This window comes from Uranotaenia lowii, chromosome 2 (genome assembly GCF_029784155.1).
Source record: "Uranotaenia lowii strain MFRU-FL chromosome 2, ASM2978415v1, whole genome shotgun sequence".
Classification (NCBI taxonomy): Eukaryota; Metazoa; Arthropoda; class Insecta; order Diptera; family Culicidae; genus Uranotaenia; species Uranotaenia lowii.
Genome location: NC_073692.1, coordinates 217929341 through 217949137, shown reverse-complemented (window position 1 = coordinate 217949137; position 19797 = coordinate 217929341). Strand labels below are relative to the sequence as shown.

The 19797-nt window shown below is 34.1% G+C and overlaps 1 protein-coding gene across 1 annotated transcript in view; it reads right to left on the bottom strand.

The window, feature by feature from the left end:
- LOC129743682 (semaphorin-1A) overlaps positions 1-19797 on the bottom strand; it is an 832298-nt gene that overhangs the window by 792749 nt on the left and 19752 nt on the right. The window lies entirely within an intron of this gene.

Genomic DNA, 19797 nt, shown 5'->3' with positions numbered 1-19797 from the left:
TCCGTTACTTTAACGTAGCCAGATTTAGCTTGATTCTTATTTCACCAGTTCCCCGATTTTTGAAAAAAACATGTTGACAACCCTGGCGCGAAGTTAACACAACGAAATTTTAATGATTCTCGTTTTGCAGCTTTGTTTACGATATTTGAGACCAGTTTTTGATAAAAAAAAAAATGCTGTGAATTTAAATCCGATCTTAAACACTGATATTTTTGATTATTCTGTAATATTTTTCTGCATAGTGTTTCGGAATTATCGTGTTGTTTTAATTTATCCTGAAATTCATTTCTCATTGTGAATTGCGGTCGAAGAATTTTATTTCGAAATCTAAACTTAATTCTGATTTAAAATAATGAATTATGATTCTGAACTCTGAAGATTTTGGAGCTCTACTTTCATTGATTTGCTTTTTAATTTCAAGTTTCATCCTAACTTTTTAATCTTGTTGAAACCACAAGTTTCAGTGGTGAAATAGAGTTATCTTTATTCATGCTTCGTCACTCTAGTCATTACATTACTACACAATACATTAGCGATTGCTATCGTCGCACTCTCCACTCATCATACTCAATATCCGAAAAAGTATTCATTTCTGAATGAGTAAATGAAAAAACACTCATTTGTGTGTTATTCACACAGAAGCTTCTATATTATCCATTCGAATATCTAGCAAAACAGCTGAGGTACCACGAACTCAGTTTGAGTCGTATCGCTTAACCGTGTGATGATGTAAACATTTGTATCGCGTTTATCATCATCACCCAGCGTTGCCAACCTTCCAGATTTTTCTGGAATCATTCAGATTTTTATGTGACATCCAGAAATACAGACCTCATGTTGTCTGGTACAGACTTTTCATAAATTATCCAGATTTGTCCAGAAATTTCTAATAAAAAAAATACTATTGAAATCCAATAGCTCATAACGGCAAGACTGAATTTGCTGTGAAGCAGAATACAGAAGTTATTTTGACAGCTGAATGGGTCTAAGCTTTCGGTTGTTCAAGCTTTCGTTCACATAGACTCAGACATTCATTATTTTCAAGTAATGATTATTGATCCCTAGACTACTACAATATTGCGATCTGGCGACCAAAAAAAAAAGGTCGTCACCTATAAAGTTAGCCATCCAGACTTTTCCAGACATTTTTTTTCAAAATCTTACAGACTTTTCGGAAAAACAGAAGAAGAAATTATTGCACATTAAAACATCCAGAAACTTCAATTTAGTTTGAATTGAAGTTTGTCTTTGATTTTTGGTTTTGACTATTCTTAAGCTTCATTTTTTGCTAACATGACGAGCTAACTTTAACATGAAAAAAGTTATAACAATTTCAAAATAAAAAAAATCTAAATCTATTGAAAAGTATTTAAAAATGGCAGACTTTGCTTGCTAGAGCTTATAATAATTTCATGAAATGATTCTGCAAAGGTCATATATGTAAATCAATAAATTTCCTGGCTATGCCAAGCAGTTTTTTGAGATTTTGAATTCTCGTCCTACGGTTACACAACCTTCAAATAAGCAGGCAAAAAACTAAAATTTACAAAAAATAATTTTGAAAAAAAAAATTAGAACATCACAATAAGGTTTGTGATTTGTTCACATGAATTTTACTGCAAAAATCAAGGTATATTTTTCATCCGAAGTTCTATTTTTTTAAACTTTCAGCACATCTCTGGCGTTTTTTGAATGAAAATTTATGTATTTCTAAACAAATTTCCATAAGAAATTAAAACTCGTTGCGCTTATCCAGGACTGGATGTTTGTTTGTTTGTTTTATTACAGAGGTTTGCTGGGTAGATTCGCCTCTGCAGGACTGGATGGATCGCTTCCAAAAAATTTATTGCTATTTGTGGCAGCAAAAACAACCAAATTATGTTATGGAAGGTGTTAAAATTAAGAAATTGGAATTTCTCTACAAAGCTTGCAACGGTCTAATGCTTATAATTTCTTTACATCAGCTTTCTATTCTGAGATTAAATGCTGACATTTGAAAATTGTAAAAATTAATTTAGAAAATTAGTGCACTATTTTTAAAAAACTTTAAAATATTACACAGATGTTGAAAACAAAAGTTTTGAGTCAATGATCAACTTAATCGATGACTGAAAGTTAATTTTACTTCTAAGATAAAGTTATTTCAGTTTAATTTTTAATTTTTTCCAGTTGTAAATAAATTCAAAGCATTAATACAAAAAGTTCGATACGCCCTTTAGGGTTGTCAGAAATAGTTATATTCTTTTCAATTAAATATTCTAAAAATAACATTACCTTTTTTCGAAGGCATTGCATCTCTGAAACAAAGAAAATCTAGTCAAAATCTGGATCCTTCATTAAAAATAAAGGATATGAAAAAGGTTTCAAATCGGATTTTATGTAGTTTATCATCAATTAATGACTTATTCCAATAAAAATAGATAAACTTTAAAATTTACATGAGCCATACAATGAAAACAAGAATTGATTGACAAAATCTGACAAATGTTGAACTTTTTCGATTAAAAATAATCCGATTAACGAGCGAGTACTGTATTCCTTTTCAGTCTGCAATGAAATTTTCGTTACAATATTAAGAATTTGATATTGACTTCTTGATTTTTAAAATATGCTGTGATAATTTTTTTATGTTGATTGGTTTGATTGGCTCCAAATATATGTAAAAAATCTATCAAAATAAACGTCTAAACCAGGAAAAATATTTTTTTTTGTGCGGTAGGAAAATGGCCTTGTTTGCGCTCACTCTCATATTTGCATGTTCCTCGAAGTATCTTTTACTCGATTTTAAAACAATACTCGTTCAAACTACGCTAATTTTGATTTATCGAATGATTTGTGAAAAATGTGAGCTTGGGATTTTGTGTTGTGGACATTTTTACAACTTCTGAGATTCTTAAATTTAAATGCATCTTCTTTAGAAATTGTCTAGTTACTTTTATTGTATCAAAAAATAGAAAGGGGTTTTGAGATACTTTTTGAAAAAGTGTATCAATAAATTCAGAAATGATGTTTTTAAAAGTTTATCACGAAAAAGACTCTTCATTCCAAAGTTTTTAATTTTCTATTTAAATCTATTTAAAATTTTATGAAAAAAAAGAAATCAAAACTTGAATTTTACTAAACATATTAAACCTAATCGTTATTTCAATTAATTTTTTGCGCAGAATGTTCAAAAATACGTCAATCTAACATTCCATTCTAAAAACGACTTTTTGACAAGCAGTTCTGAAAGCTACAAAAGCTTCATCTACGCTCAAGCTCTTAAGCATGAAAATACTGGAAATCGATCTATTTTTCGAATAATTATAATTTAGGTAGCGTCAGAAATCCTTGGTCCATGTGTTTTTCGATCAGAAATTGCTATTGATAGGTCTGAAACTAACTACCATTCTGGAGTTATTCTCTTTAGAAAAAAAAATGCTACGTAAAAAAGCATCCCGTTTAATGGCGGGATATGGAAAAACGACAACAAATCGACAAATATGTTGAATATTTGCAACCGTAAAAGTACTGAAATCAGATATTTAGCCCAAGTGGTAATTTTGAAATTTTGAATAAAAAAGAATGTAAAAAAATGTTTCTTCAACGATGAGGGAGAGTGAGGATACTTGATCTCTTGGTATACTTGATTCCTTAGCTATATCTCGAAACTGAAATGTCCTACAAAGATCAATGTTCTAGAAAATGTGCCAAATGGAACAAAACAACAATGCTTAAAGCTAAAAAAAACTTCAACAAAATAATTGTTTGAGTAATTGAACTTTGTTTGAAAAGTTTCACGAAATGTGACTTCAAGACCTTTTTTCATCACTTTAAAAATTTTCCTTACATGGAAAATTTTACAACTAAAATATTTATTCTAATATATCCAACATTCGAGCGTAATATGAACTTAATAATACCATATTCTCAAAGCAATGGAAAACTCTCAACTTTTTTCAGAAAAAGTTTTCTAAAATGTTGATTATGGGTTCAATTGATCCCTAGAGTTAAAAACTGTGTATTCTTCTTCTGAATTGATCGTGATCATTGCTGATTACGAGATTACTAATATATATCCAACAATTGTCTGAAGAAAAGATCCATAATTAATTATCTCTTAAGCATAGCATAGCATAGCATAGGGTGACTACACACATCTTGCATTGGCTGATACACGAGGTACAACTGATAATCAAGAGCAACGCAAGATGTCAAAATGAGTATATGAGATCAGTGTGGTACCATGATGATGCACACCCTGACAAGTCAATGTAATCATAGAAGGGATTATCTCAAACAGCAAAAATAACTCTTTAGGTGCAGAGAACTCGTACGACCCATAAAGCTGTTTCAGAAAGGAATGGGAAGGGATGTTTAAGGGGAAGATCCTACATGGCAAATAGGATTGACGAAGATCCATAATTAATTTTCTCTTAATTATAGAAAATAACGCCTATAAGTATGCAATGTCAATAGCGTTGAAACAAAGTTAAAGAATTTTCTTCTTCTGTCAGTTATAAATTGTGAAATGAGAACAAACATGACCAAAATTGTCAATTGACGTTCTATCCTGGGGTTTTGTTTGATTTTTTTCCAAGGATTAGGGCTTCCTGGAGTGGAAATGACTTAGAGCTTGTTATTCAAAAAGCAAATGCTGATTTGAAAAATATTGCAGATTTTCTAAAACAGAGAAAGTTGTGTCTGAATCTTAATAAAACCAACTGGATGATCATTGGCAACCGCAAAATTGGAGAGTGTTCAAACTTGTTGATTGATGGTTGTGCAATCGAAAGATGAAATGAAAAGTTAAATTTTATAGCCCACATTGACTACACTATTAAGAAGATTGCCATGAAATATGGAATACTTTGTCGGATAAGCAGATATATGACTTTCTGGTCAAAAATTATCTACGTGAAATCAGTTATTATGCCACACTTTGATTATTGCGCTACAATATTGCTTCATGCATCAGACACGCAGACAAAGAGGCTGCAAAGAATACAAAACAAGATAATGCGAGTGGTAATACTCCTAGTGCTCTTATGCTTGATATGTTGCAATGGATGTCAGTAAAGCAGAGATGTGCTTACAACAGTATGATTTTTATCTACAAAATTAAAAAAAGGAATGTTACCATCCTATTTATTGGACGGTCTGCAGTACGGAGTTGACATACACGGATACAATACAAGGAGAGCCCGAGATTTCAGACTACCAAATACAAAAAAAAAGAGATGCCAAACGATCTGTGTTCTACAATGGACTGAAAATGTATAACAGCCTACCACGGAGCATCAAAGACAGTTCAAACTTGAATATTTTTAAGAAGCTGACAATAAATTACATAAAACATACAATTTGAAACAAGGACTAATCCTAAAAAGGATCATACAATAGTGATGAAGATCTGACGGAACATCAGATAGAAATTTGTACGGTGATGGACATACGCGGGGGTAAGACGAACAAGTCGTACAGAAATTGACAACATAAGTAAACAATACATATTATCCAAAGGATAAACAGTCCCTCCTTCTTCAAAAAATGCGTATGGGGTGGAGGAAGGACCCAAATGGGCCTGTGGGACCAACACAAAAAAAATAAAGGATCAAGTCTCCTTCAATAAAGGATCCAGTCTCCCTTAACTTACAAAATATCGCAATTTTTTTACTCCCACGAAAATGCTTCTAGTTCGGGTTGAAGTATCGTTCTTATTTTTGGAACATAGAAACTTATCATCTCGATCACCATAGTTCGTATAGTATGCGCTGATTAAGGGCTGGATCGCTTCCAAATTTTTTATTGCTATTTCTGGCAGCAAAAACAAATTTAAAAAAGTTATGGGAGGTGTCAAAAATTAAAAAATTGAAATTTCTAAACAAAGTATGCAGCGGTCTAATACGCAAAAAAATTAGAGCCAAATAAATGGATCTTACAGTTAAGCTAGACCAAATTATGTCCAATTACTATACAAACTTGAGCGATCCCTAAGAATAAACTACACGAGCTGAGATTCAGCCCCAAAATTTTGATTCCGGATACCCATAGTTTTGGGCCACCCTAATAGACATGAACTTTCTATTACCTCTCTAGTTTAGGTGCTCCGAACTTATGAAGTCAGATTTTTCAACGCTGCTTTCCAAGATCCAGAACAGAAAGAAATAATTTTATCGACTTTTCTAAGTTAAGGATCTGAACTCAACATCATACTTATATAACTTTTCCTCGGTGATTAATGTCTACAAATTGTTTTGCGTAAGTATCCATCGTATGGCCAAATCAAAACGCCCAAACGTTCGCAACCTACACGAAATTCTTATCGTTCCTCACCGAACAATTGCCGGGCGAATAGATTAGATCAGACCTGTCTGTCTTCCTCGTTTTCCTTCGTTGTTTGACGGACATGTGTATGGCTAAAGACAAAGTTCGTCATTCAACGGAATACGGCGTGAAAGTCAGACAACGCAGCAGCAAATAGACAACAATTAAAAACGTCTTCCTCCGGACGAATCGGATATTCCACGTTTTAGCCTTCTGTGTGTGTGCGTGGGTGGTTCAGGGAGGCGATAACATACCAGCCGGGACTTCGGAACAGATAGATTATTCCGGCCGCATAGCTGCAGGAGTTAAACTTCCGCTCGCTTCACAATTTTCAGGTGCTAGGACTTCTACCCAGCTGTAAATAGTTTGCGCCAACAATTCGCTTGTCTGTTGTTGTTGCTGCTGCTGGCTGGAGATTGGAAAAGTTTACGCGCCCAAGGAAAAAGAAAGTTGAAATAAAACATTTTCTAAACTGTCACATCACGCGCGCGAACTGCAAATGGCCATTTGGCACCGGCCAACCGATTCCATTTGGCCGGGGCCAACCAGGTGTCGGGAATGGCAATATGAACGAAGGTGGACATCTCACTTGAACCTTTTTTTTTCCTCCAGCCAACCCTCGAGGGAACCATTTCGGGTGTGGATAATTTATGGTGCGAAAGAAATGGGCAAAATGGGGCACTTTTACCATTTTTGTGCTTGTTTTCGCTGAAGTGCGGAGGAGAAGCGGTGGACAGAACTCTGAGAGGACATAGGACAGCGCAGGACAGGACATAAATGGGACGTGTTAAGGCCTTGGTGGACGATAAATCTCTCCTAACATTCTTGTACCTGCTGGGGAATTCTAGTAAAGCAGGAGAAGGACGGGAGGTCGTTTAAAATTTTGCTTGTCGAACTGGCCAGAATCAACCGTATTTGGTTTGGGGTGATGTGACATGTATTTAGAGAGCCGTTAAAGGAATTGAAGCGTCAAATGAGATAAATTTGCATAACAATAAAAGGGTCCTTAAGACCTCCCTTCCTACCTATCTATATAATGACGGGCGTTACAACCAAAGCATAAGGTAGGGTAGGAATTTCAGATTGCGACATTGTGATTGATAGGATTCTCAAGCATTCATGCAATTGATTGGAACACATTGCCTCAGGTTGATTAGAAATGGGGAGTTGCTCAATGTTTCGCAGGAAAATAGTCGGAAATATCGTTTCGAACACAATTGACCATTATAATCAATTGATGATTTCTGTATAATCTTATCCTTTATTCGATGAAAGCTGAATGGCAGCAAGGATGACTCTTGTGAAGCTTCTAGCAATGGGAATTCGAACATTATAAAAAAACATCGGTTATCAAGTAATAACAAACAATTGATTCAAATTGAAAACAACATCTTATTGCATAGAAGAACAATACTGAGCCAAATTCAATCTGTAACATATAAGAAGATTGCGGCTTATAACATCCGAACACCGAAACTACCAAAATTCACTTTTTATCACGTTGAATATGTACAACCATGGACTACTCTAAATGTGTGCTTCTTTCAGAATCATAGTTGGAATAGGCTTGCTATTGTAACTGTTTTCACGCATATTTGCTTACGTACCGAAAAATAAATATCCATTGCTGGTACATTAGACTGAGTCGATTTGGGATCATTTTTGAATTTCTCAAACCCTGGGGTTTTAAAAGCTTCGTTCTGGTTCAAAACTCATCCATGATTTTTGGCAGAATTTTAAGCTAACGTTTCCATATTAACATTGTAACTTTAAGGTTTGTATGGGAATATTAAATGTTTTGTCCTGAAAAATCAACATCATTTTGTTTCTTCTGTGGAACCGAGCCTGCTTATGATTTTTGTGCCAATGTATAAATTCTCTAAAGAAAAATTTTCTGCTGAAAAACTTTGAACATGTCATGGCTCGCTAGGCAACCGGCAACCGGTCAATTGAATTTATTGTTTTTCAATGCCAAAGACATGCTCCTATTTAACAACACCTTATAACTTTTTTGTCTAATAAGATATCAAATTAGATCTTCGACAAAGTTGTTCAGCGGAAAATTTCCTTTAGAGAATTTATACATTGATACAAGAACCATAAGCAGGCTCGATTCCACAAAAAAAAAAATAAAAATGATGTTGATTTTTTTAGTACAAAATATTCAGTTTTTTCATACAAACCTGAAAGTTTTAATTTACTTACTCGTGTAAACGTTATTTGAAAATTCTGCAAAATATCAAAGATGAGTTTTGAATCAAAACTTCGACTTATTCTACTGGTAAATACCAACATTCGACAGCAAGTAAATTAAAAACAATTGATGCAGAGCAAGAATTGAATCCATTTTCCAGTAATCCCATCATCGCTGCACTCAACTCAGATAGACATAACTCTCTTTTAAACTTATTAATATTTTTTGTAGCTCGTATCATCTGTGAAATTACCAAATGTGTAGAACAATCGATGCCTGAACTCTAAAGTTAGAGCCAAAAGTGGATTTAAGAGTTTAGCTAGAACAAATGCTGTCAAACTTCTATACAAACTTGAGCGTCGATTAGCAACCCCTCGCCTCAGAGTTTGAATTGAAAGAGCTGAAATTCGGCATGGCCTTCTGGCCGGCCAAGGAGCGATTTCAGGACCCGATTCCGGAACATACCCATTTTTTTGGACCCCCCTTATGTACCTACATTTGTATCGGGTATGCTCCAAACTAAATCTTGATTCTAGAATATTGGAATATTGTTTATCGCCGCGCTTTAATGTAATTTGAATCATCGTCGATGATTCAAATTGATTCTAGAATAGCAAATTTACTCGTGGAAGTGCAGGCTTAGGAATATTGAAAAAAAAGTAGTACCAAGGCAGCCCTGCTCTAGACTGCGACGTCACAAAAATTTGTAAATTTACTAGGAAAATTGCCTTTTTAGATGATAACTCGGAGAATCTGCTGGAAATTTTCCACTTTTAAGCCATGTTATTCGAGAAGGCTTCGAGTCCTTCAAAATTGGTACTAAAAAAGTTAGATTTTCAAGTATTTTTTTTTAAAATAGACTATTGAAGTTAAAAAATTTGATGCGTTTTCCCAACTTAAATTTGCAAAACATTAGAATGGATTCAAAACCTACCATGAAAATGTTCAAGTCAGTTCAATTTGAGCTTCTTATTACAATAAAGTATATATGCACACAGAAAAAAAAATCCTGACTATTACGTGTCATTGAAAATGGTTGCCTTTAAAATAAAACTGCCTGTAATCGAAAAAGCAGGTAAATTTTAATTAATTTGTTAAAATACCATGAAAAATCATTCAAATTTACAGCAAATGTCCTGTAACAAAATGGAGCATGGCATTTGCCATAGTTTTACAGGTGAAAGGCAATAATTTTAGGTGAGCAGATTTTTTACAGGATAGTTTCAAATTCCAGGACAATGAAAGTTAAGGTTGTCAATCATCAGGCTGTCAACTTTTTCACTATTCAGGAGATTACACAAGTCAGCTAAGCGAAAGTAACAACTACTCCGATAACAGCGGTGCGATCAATTTGCACAATCAAGGAGGAGGAAGAAGACGTAAATTTTGTTTCACTTGAAGTTCAGAACAGATTTTTGACTTTTATTTTTTTTTCAGGCTCAAAACAAACTGGATAAATAGCAAAATGCTTTCCGGTTGGCTTTTTCTAGAGCCTTTCCTATGGGGTTGCTATTGATTTAGACGCATGGAATTTCTGGCATCGATGGAGACAGTCTGCTGACCGCCGACAAACTCGCTGATTTGGCTATATTAAAGGCGGCATTTGACGTGGCAACCTGTATGGAGATGGGTTCTTTTAAGATGAAATTCCATCCAAGCGTTTTCGTTCCCAGGCGTAGTGTGCAGGAGAAAGTATGCACATGATGAGATTAAATAATAATAAATAATGCTTATTGCAAATAGATTGTTTTTATTAAGAAATAATAGAATCGCTATCAAATCAGGTTACTAAAATATAAACAAAACAAATTCCAATAGGAACGTGCTTTATAAATTTACAGGCTGTAATTTTTGGGCAGCCTGTTACAATAAATGCTCACGTAAAAATAAATGTCATGGATTTTTGTTCGACCTGTAAAATTGCGGTAACAGTCCTGCTCCTTTTTGTTACAGGACATTTACAGTAATTTCACAGCAATTATTTTTGCTGTGCAGCATCTTCTTGGCTGGACTACAGTTTACATCGAAAAACACCATATTAATGTCATCTAAACCAAAGATTAACATCCGTAAAATGGATTTAAATATTTTGTTGCAGATTAATTCGATGTTATCATAATTTAACAACACATTCGATCCTTATTGAGATGTTTTTTTTTTAATAAGGATAATGCAAGATATGACAAACCCAAGAGGCTTAAAATCCAAAATATAAAAAAAAAACAAATCAAACAGAAAATCAGAACAAATCCTTAAAAATCAGGACACCTGGCACCTCTGACAAAGCTCCGAAAAAATTCACAGTGGAATACTTCCATTTCTGTCACCAAATAGCGCTATTCGTGTCTCTCGAAAATGTCTGAAATTCGGCATAGCCTCTTTGTGACATATCAATCGTATCACTCAGTATAAAAATTATGAATAAAGCTTAGTTCTTTTAGAAATAACACTTTCTTCTGCTAATAGCTCATTTACCAATAAATCAGACATTCAAAATTTGTTGCCTCTGAAAAGTACTCTTAAACCTATTTTCTCCATAATTTAAAATTTACGCGTTTTTGAGATAATTACGATGTAAGAGAAAACAAAAAAAAATATTTTGCACAGTTTCCTTCAAAATCCGTCATTATTAAATTGATAGCTGGCAAAACCGTTGATTATTCGAAGAAAAACTGTGTTTGAGTGATAGAAAAGTATGCAGACACTGTTAAAAATGTCCCCAAGGTTCAAATCAAGTATGAGAGTGAAGTACATGAACGGCAACTAGGGTTAAGGGTCATCAGGGAAGTCAAATCTCATACCAGCATTTTTAATCTTGAATAAACGAAAAATTAAGTGTAGATCACTGAAATGTTAAAAATATTTTTCGTCCGATAAGCTTAAAAGTGTTGCCTAGATATGAGTCATTCAAACTTCTCCTTCATGTGAACAAAAACCATAACTAACTTATACCCCAGATATAATATTCGATGTCATACAAAAAAATCATTCTTTTCTTTAATTTTTAGTGTTTTTGAATCGATTGTTAATTTTAAAGCTGTCCATCCGTCGGATCGCAATTAACTGCTTATGAGTTTGTTAATTTATATGACCTTCGCGAAAAAAAAATGTCATGAAATAATTGAATGTTCCAGCAAGCAAAGGCTGAAATTTTACAATACTTTTCCATGGATTCCGATTTTTGGTTTTAAAATTTTTATAATTTTTCCCTGAAATACTTTGCTTTTTCTCATGTTGGCAAAAAATGAAGGTTAAGAGTAGGTAAAATCAATATCTTATCAAAGACAAACTTTATTTCAAGCTTATTTGAATTTCGTCGGTGATTTCATATGCAAAAATGTCTTCTTCTATAAAAATTTCCATACGAAATTGAACACGTTCATTAATTACATGCAACTGAAAAAAACTGGGATTGTCTTTTAATATGACTTTTTTTTTTTGCTAAATAAGTGGATATTTAACCCTTTCATGCATAGCGTTGTTTGAAAACAACACTAATCAAAATCGAGATAATTGAAAAAAAAAACGCGTAAAACGCGTGGATATTTTTGAGTAATATTAACAAAAAAGATTCTAGAGATTAAAAGCAATTAGCTCTTGGTATTTTTATCACGATATTTTTATGTATGTGTGAGATATTGAACAAAGCCTGCGGAAAAATTGCAAAAATCTAATTTATTTATTTTTTTGAAAAAAATAGTTCTTCAGATTTGCACATTCTAACTAATTATTTAATCTCAATCAATCACAAACACCACCTTTTTAAAAAATTAGCAAAACCGTATTGAAATGAACTAAGAATTTCAAAAATTATTTTTCAACTTTGATGGACTATTAAACTTTTATAATATTAAAAATAACGCCTAAAAACCTGTTGAGTTTTTTTGATCGAATTAAAATGCTATAAGTTCATTGAATCTATAACAGCAATTCTCATTTTAAAAAAGTCATGCATTAAAGGGTTAAGCTTAACTATTAATTTTAGTAATTTCTGTGCTCTAATCAACTGTTTTCGACAAAGAATTTTCATATTTTATGCACTCAATGTTGGTTTTCATTAATTCAACCTTTATTCGAAGACACTTCATATTTCCATGAATATATTATTTCAATGTTCAAATATCAAAATTGAAGTTGTGAGATTATAAAAAACTTTGAAAAACATATCTATGTATGTATTAAATAGTCAGACAGCTTCCAATGTCTGAAAAGTGTGAAAATCACTTAAACTGCTTTGACTTTGAGGAACTACTTTTTTATCAGATTTTTTTGAAATCCTTTATGCCGACTATTAAATTATGCCAAGAATCTAAAGATTGTTTAAAAAACTCAAATTTCGAGACGACAAATCTTAAAGAACTGTATATCATGTCAACAACGAACCCCTTGTTTTTGATAATAATCCTGTGAAAATATTGTACAGTAGGAAAACTACCCTCAATCCCAAAAAACTTAAAGTCGAAGGTTGAAAGACCCGAAATATAACTTACCATGTGCAATTTTCCCAGAAATTCAAATCTGCCATCGAGCTAGACCGGAGACATTTGATTATTTTTTTATACCGTCTCACGACATAACTTGACGAACATAATTCCTATAATTCACTCGGTCCATGGCAACCGTTCTCCAATTCCTCGGGCACCCCACGTTCGCCAGATCACGCTCCACTTGGTCTAACCACCTCGCTCGTTGCGCCCCCGCTCGTCTTGTTCCTACCGGATTCGTAGCGAACACCTGTTTTGCAGGACAGTCATCCGGCATTCTCGCAACATGTCCCGCCCAGCGTATCCGGCCAGCTTTCACCACCTTCTGGATACTGGGTTCGCCGTAGAGGCGCGCGAGCTCGTGGTTCATCCTTCGCCTCCACACTCCGTTCTCCTGTACGCCGCCAAAGATGGTTCTTAACACTCGTCGCTCGAATACTCCGAGTGTACGCAGGTCCTCCGCAGGTCGAGCATTATCCATGTCCCGTGCCCGTAGAGAACAACCGGTCTCATGAGCGTCATATACAGGTTACACTTCGTACGAGGGCTAAGTCTTCTCGACCGCAGTTGCTTGTGGAGTCCATAGTAGGCACGACTTCCGCTGATAATTCGCCTCCGGAGACATTTGAGTTAAGGTTTATTTGGTTCTTTTTATCCAGAAAAATAAACAGTCATAACTTCGTGAAAGTAAATTTGATCAAAACAGTTTTTCAGCCGTGCGCAACTATTGGGCACAGACGAGCTGTTTTAAATGTTTTTTTTTTTTAATTTTTATGTCACTTTTTTCGAACACTTGTACTTTTGGATCTTGTTGACCAATCCTGTATGAGTGCAATTGACAAAAAAAATGAGTGAATTCGGTTGAAATTACTAAAATACAGCATAAAAACCAAAATCATGTGCTTAGCTGTGCGACGATTGGCAAATCACCCTATCACTTTTTGAATTCGAGATTTTTTTCCCAAATTTTCTATCTCAAATAGCCCGTTTTTTTCGATACAATCTTTTGTCCAATTTGTTCCAGTTTATTTAAAAATTGGATTATAATTTATCATCCCTAACACCCTCCTCGTGATATTTCAACACCTTGTGACAAAAGAAGGATTACAATTTTGTTCCGGGGGATTTTTTTTTATTATCTGACAATTTGCGCCGGGGGTCTTCAGATTTTTCCCAAAATTGAAAATTTGGTTCGTTTTTGCGACCTAAAAACACATGTATTTTTTCAGATTTCTAACATTTTTATTTTTTGAGTTAGCTTCGGTTTGATTTTTTTGTAAATAAAAAATAACCATTTTTCAAAGCTACATAACTCTGTTATTTTTCAACGGAAATTATAAAATAGCACATCAAAATGCATTGAAATTTTATCAGCTTTCCAAATAAAATAGTTGAAAAAAATTAAATAATTACCTTCAACATGAAAAGTTGTAGATAAACTTTAAATGGCTTCTAAAAGTACCGTCTGCACTACCGAATATTTTGCAAAAATTACCATTGTATAGCTCAATTTATGATGCAACTTTCATATGAAGACACCAAAGTGGGCCATCAACTCTTTGAAGAGTTATGAAAGAAATGATGACAATAAATCTCTTTTTTTGCATCGAAAACAAACAATGGTCGAACAACTGCACTCACATATGGAGGTAGCGCGCACTTCTAACAACATGGAAACAAAAGAACTTATCAAAGCAGGTAAAAAAACACTACTTTTTCGTGCTTCGTAGAGTGTTTGCAGCATAAGTGACTTTAAATTTGACCCAAATTTCTTAGTATCGTATTGTTAATGCGATTTAACAAATAATGGGAATGTTGCTTTTACAACCTGGTCATATGCTATGTAACTTATTAACTTTTCGATCAAAGATCATTGTGAAGCATAATCAATGCCAATATTAGAAGGTTCAGTCTCTGTATTTGGGATCACAAAAATGTGATTATAGAATGAAATATAGACGTGCTTTACAAAGTTTTTATATCGGGAGCTAAGCACTGGACATCAAATGTAGAAATAATCGAAGAGCTCAGTATGGCCAGCCCAGGCTGTAAAAAGCATCATCCCCATTGTAGGTAATATGGCATTGGAAATATGATACTTTTACCGTATTCGTTTTTTCCATTCGCCCAGTTTTGAGGTTTACTATACTAGAACGAACATTATTCGTCGTCAGTGTTTTGCTACCTCGATCGCTCACAAATGAATGTTCAGTGTTCCACCGTCCATTTTAAATCAAATCTGGAGAATTACGGATGCAAAACTGAGCGCATAAACTTCTAAAAATGACAGCAAAATTAGCAAAACTTGTTGTGACCTGGTGCACAACTGGGTATAAACAATTAATAGATTTTTGGATTTAACATGAAGTCAGTTTAGCTGCAGCACTCTACCGCCCCTACTTTCATAACAGTCCCATATGCAAAAACAAGCAAGCGAGAAAATCAGCTTTTCCTGTTTTGGAATACATTCTTAAATTGTGATCACCACTTTCGGCATAAACGAAAATCGTTCCTAGGTTTTCATAATAAATCGTAAAACCTGAAATTTTCGAAATTGGGTTATTGGTAAGGTCGAGAGCACCATTTTTATTCATTATGGGACTGTTAATCGACCATATTTGAAACCTTTTTCAAATCTACTCGCATAACAGTCCCATACAGAATATTTTTTTCTCACCAAGCTACTTTCTAGGACTTAAATTTGATCATTTTTGAACTTCTGAATGCAATTTTCAGAAAAGAAACATACTTTTGGAAAAATATCGTAAATTCCACTTTTTATGTTTAATATTTTTACGATTTTTGATTGCATCCGATAGTTTTTCGCTCAGGAAATCATTCCTAAGGAAGTCAGACCTGCCTTCGAAAACTAGTGTGCATCATTCGACATCAAGTGAGTTATATTTTTTTAAATGTTTCAAAGTAATAAATCAAAGATTATTTCGCCGAAAAAAGCATTGAAAAGTAACCAAATCCGAGGTATTTCACATATGGGACTGTTATTCGGGTATATTCCATATAGGACAGCCACAAATTGATATTTTTTTCGGAATTTCTAGAACAAAATCTCTATTTTTAGTGTTTTATTTTGAAGCCCTATGTTGACCTAAAATGACGAAAATTCATATGGGACTGTTATGTGAGTAGGGACAGTCGACAAAGCACGAAAAAATAGTGTTTTTACCTGCTTTGGTAAGTTCTTTTGTTTCCATGTTGCTAGAAGTGCGCGCTACCTCCATATGTGAGTGCAGTTGTTCGACCATTGTTGGTTTTCTATGCAAAAAAAGAGATTTATTGTCATCATTTCGTTCATAACTCTTCAAGGAGTTGATGGCTCTTTTTGGTGTCTTCATATGAAAGTTGCATCATAAATTGAGCTATACAATGGTAATTTTTGCAAAATATTCGGTGGTGCAGGCGGTACTTTTAGAAGCCATTTAAAGTTTATTTACAACTTTTCATGTTGAAGGTAATTATTTAATTTTTTTCAACTGTTTTATTTGGGAAGCTGATAAAATTTCAATGCATTTTGATGTGCTATTTTATAATTTCCGTTGAAAAATAATAGAGTTATGTAGCTTTGAAAAATGGTTATTTTTTATTTACAAAAAAATCAAACCGAAGCTAACTCAAAAAATAAAAATGTTAGAAATCTGAAAAAATACATGTGTTTTTAAGTCGCAAAATTGAACCAAATTTTCAATTTTGGGGAAAATCTGAAGACCCCCGGCGCAAACCCGTCAGATAATAAAAAAAAATTCCCTCCGGCCATTTTTATTTGTAATGAAACTTTAAAGTATCAAAAAGGGCTGTAGCTCATAGATTGAACTGATTAAGCTTAGTTTGAACTGTTTTACGAAACTTCTGATTGCTTGTGAGGTTTTCCGGCCGAGGGTCGTAAGGCCAAATGATTAATCAGTAGGAATAAGACGAAGGGATCTTCAGATCTTTTTGTTAAATACATGTTCACATACATGTTCAAAATATGGAACTTGGTCCATTAAACATTCGAATCATTTGAGTCCAAGAAATACCTTCTAACTTCTGAATATTTTTTGATCAAGTTAGCCATCGATTTCAATTTAAATTTTCGTACACAATATACCTAGAAGAGTATTGGAATATTTGGAATCAAAATCTATCTCTTACGGAATCTTGTGGTGTGTAAAGACGTATATATTTCTTTAGTTTCGAAAGGAGTTTTCAGATGTCCATCGTATTCCGAGATTCACATTCTAAATTTGATGAATGTTATGAAATTTCTTCCTTTCTTTCGTCGACGGCAGCCATCAACAGTGGAAACTCCAGGTAGATAAGTGGCCGATTCTTAAGCTTTGATTAAATTTTATATCTATCCATAGTATGATTTTATATTTGTGGTGTAAAGAATCCCGATCATTTTTCATGTTTATATGAAATTTCTTAAATATTATTATTTTCATTCTTTGAACTACACATGAATATGTGGTAAGCTTTATTCATTAAAAGAATACTTTTTCGATAAATTGGAAAGGCCATCAGGCAAAGGATATGCCGTCATTCAAAACATTTAGCATTTGTTCGATGTAGTTGAATTCAACCACGGCCGCATCATCGTCATCCGCCAATGTGCATCGCATTGAGTTGATCTTTGCTTCATTCTCAATTATTCAGCCTTTGGACCGCGTGTTGATGTCACAAGTCAATTGACAAACAAGAGGAAAACTGGCAAAGACTGATAAAATTACAACGAGTGCAAGCACTTAGTAAGTTCTGAATGTTCTTCGTTGTCATCGTCAGAAACCGCTAACAGACACGCCTGATTGCAAAGGAAGTATAATTTTTGTTTGAATAATATATGTTTGTTAACATGCCTTGTTTAAAAGAAAAATAATGAACACGTTCTTGAACAATTTGACACGCCTTATCAACCACCAACCAACGAACGGAGCTTCCTTTCGATTGTTCAACTTTGTCCCACTGAATAATTAATCGATTGATGAAGAAGAGCGGAAACACGCCGATATTTTGACTAATCATTAGTTTTCAAACACATTCTAATGGAAAATTCATGACAATAATAACCGTATGTAATATCGAAGAAACAATTCCATAGCTCCGGAAGAACGCTGCTGCTAGGAAAAACCCACACCCCACATCCATCATTCGCTTGTCATGGGAGTCGAGTCGAGAAACCTCTGAGAAAACATCTTACCGAGAAACTCTCGATCGACACGTGCTTTTCACACAGCCGCTCGGAAAGTCGACTGGATTCGACCGAGAATTTGGAATGATTAAATTTTCATTATCCATATATCTTGGTCACGGTCGCCTTTCGGCAGCAGCAGCAACATCGGATTTGTTGTTGTTTCTCGCCCACGGATGTTCAAGAAATTTCTCGCACTACCTACTAGTGGCACTACTAGCACAGCTGGTGCTAGATGAGATCTTGTGGTAGAAATTGTCTTGAAGTTTCCCTCTCCCTACGCTCAAAAGTAGGGAGGCCATCGGAACTGAACTGTGTTGCTCGTTTTGGAAAATTACCAGAGGAAGGAAGTGCAAAGACCATACGTTCTGACTATAGCAGTCATCTATCATCTGAAACATTTGCCACAATATTGTAATTTCGTTTTTATTTCTGTGTTTATGCTTAGGTCAATGTTGAAAATAGAGACCTATAAATCTTATGTGGTATATGTCATAATTTTTCATTTGTGTCCCCCCACAAAACAGGAAGGAATGTATTAGAAATAGAAGTCCATGTGGAATTTTTTTCTATAAAATAAAATACATTTATTGTCATCTTTTGAACATCAATCAAAGGGAACAATTGAAAACCAATTAGACTATTTTTGATTAAGTATTCAGGTAAACACGTTGGTAGATACATTAAGTTTGGTCGAATTACAACTTTTTCCAATTTCAAAACGCTCGTAATCAAAAACGTTTTCTTTAGGTTCAAATATGTCCGTGTTTTTTTCAGATTTTGGAAGGATAATTGAGATATGCGGTGTTTGCTCATTAATTGAACGTAATGGAAATTTTTTTTGTTTGGTCTTGCATCAGAAGATCTCAAAGTAATCATGGTACAAGAAAATTTCAACGTTTCAAAAAGGGTAGTATTTTATTTTAAAGATTATCTACGAAATACTAGAGGGTAAAACTTACAATGTAGGGGAGATGAGGGCATAACGAGCACCCAGGGCATAATGAGCACTCCTTTTTTCTACATAAGTACGTATTTTCTTAAACAAATTTTCATAAGGACTTGTTTCGTACTATCCATTGTATTTATTTTTCACCAAAAAAGAAATATCCTTTTCATCTTTACAGAAATATTCAATAATAACCAGCTAGGGTCTCAAGTGACGAAAATATTATAATTTTTGAGCACCACCAAATAAGCTTTTATGACCTTTGAATCATCTTGATCAGAAATGTACGCACTGCAACGTGATCTATACATTGTTTCTCAATTTTCAACATCATAAAATTTTCGATTTTTCACTTTAATCAATTTTAAAACGCTTTTTTATTTTAATTTGTTCACTAGAGGCGAACAGAGCACTAACAATGAAGGCATAATGAGCATTTTCTGCCGGGGAATCTAGCAGCGAATTCAACTCGATGAAGTCAACTGAATAATAGAGCCACAGCTTGTCTTGTTTCGTCTGTCGATTTGGCCTATTGGTAAGGTGTCGGAGATGTAATCAGTAGACTCGAGTTCGATGCCTGTTCGAGGGGATTTTTTTTGCACATACCATTCATGATTGATTTTTTTGATTGTTACATTATACGGCTAAAAGCATCAAAGCATCATCCGTCAAACAAAAC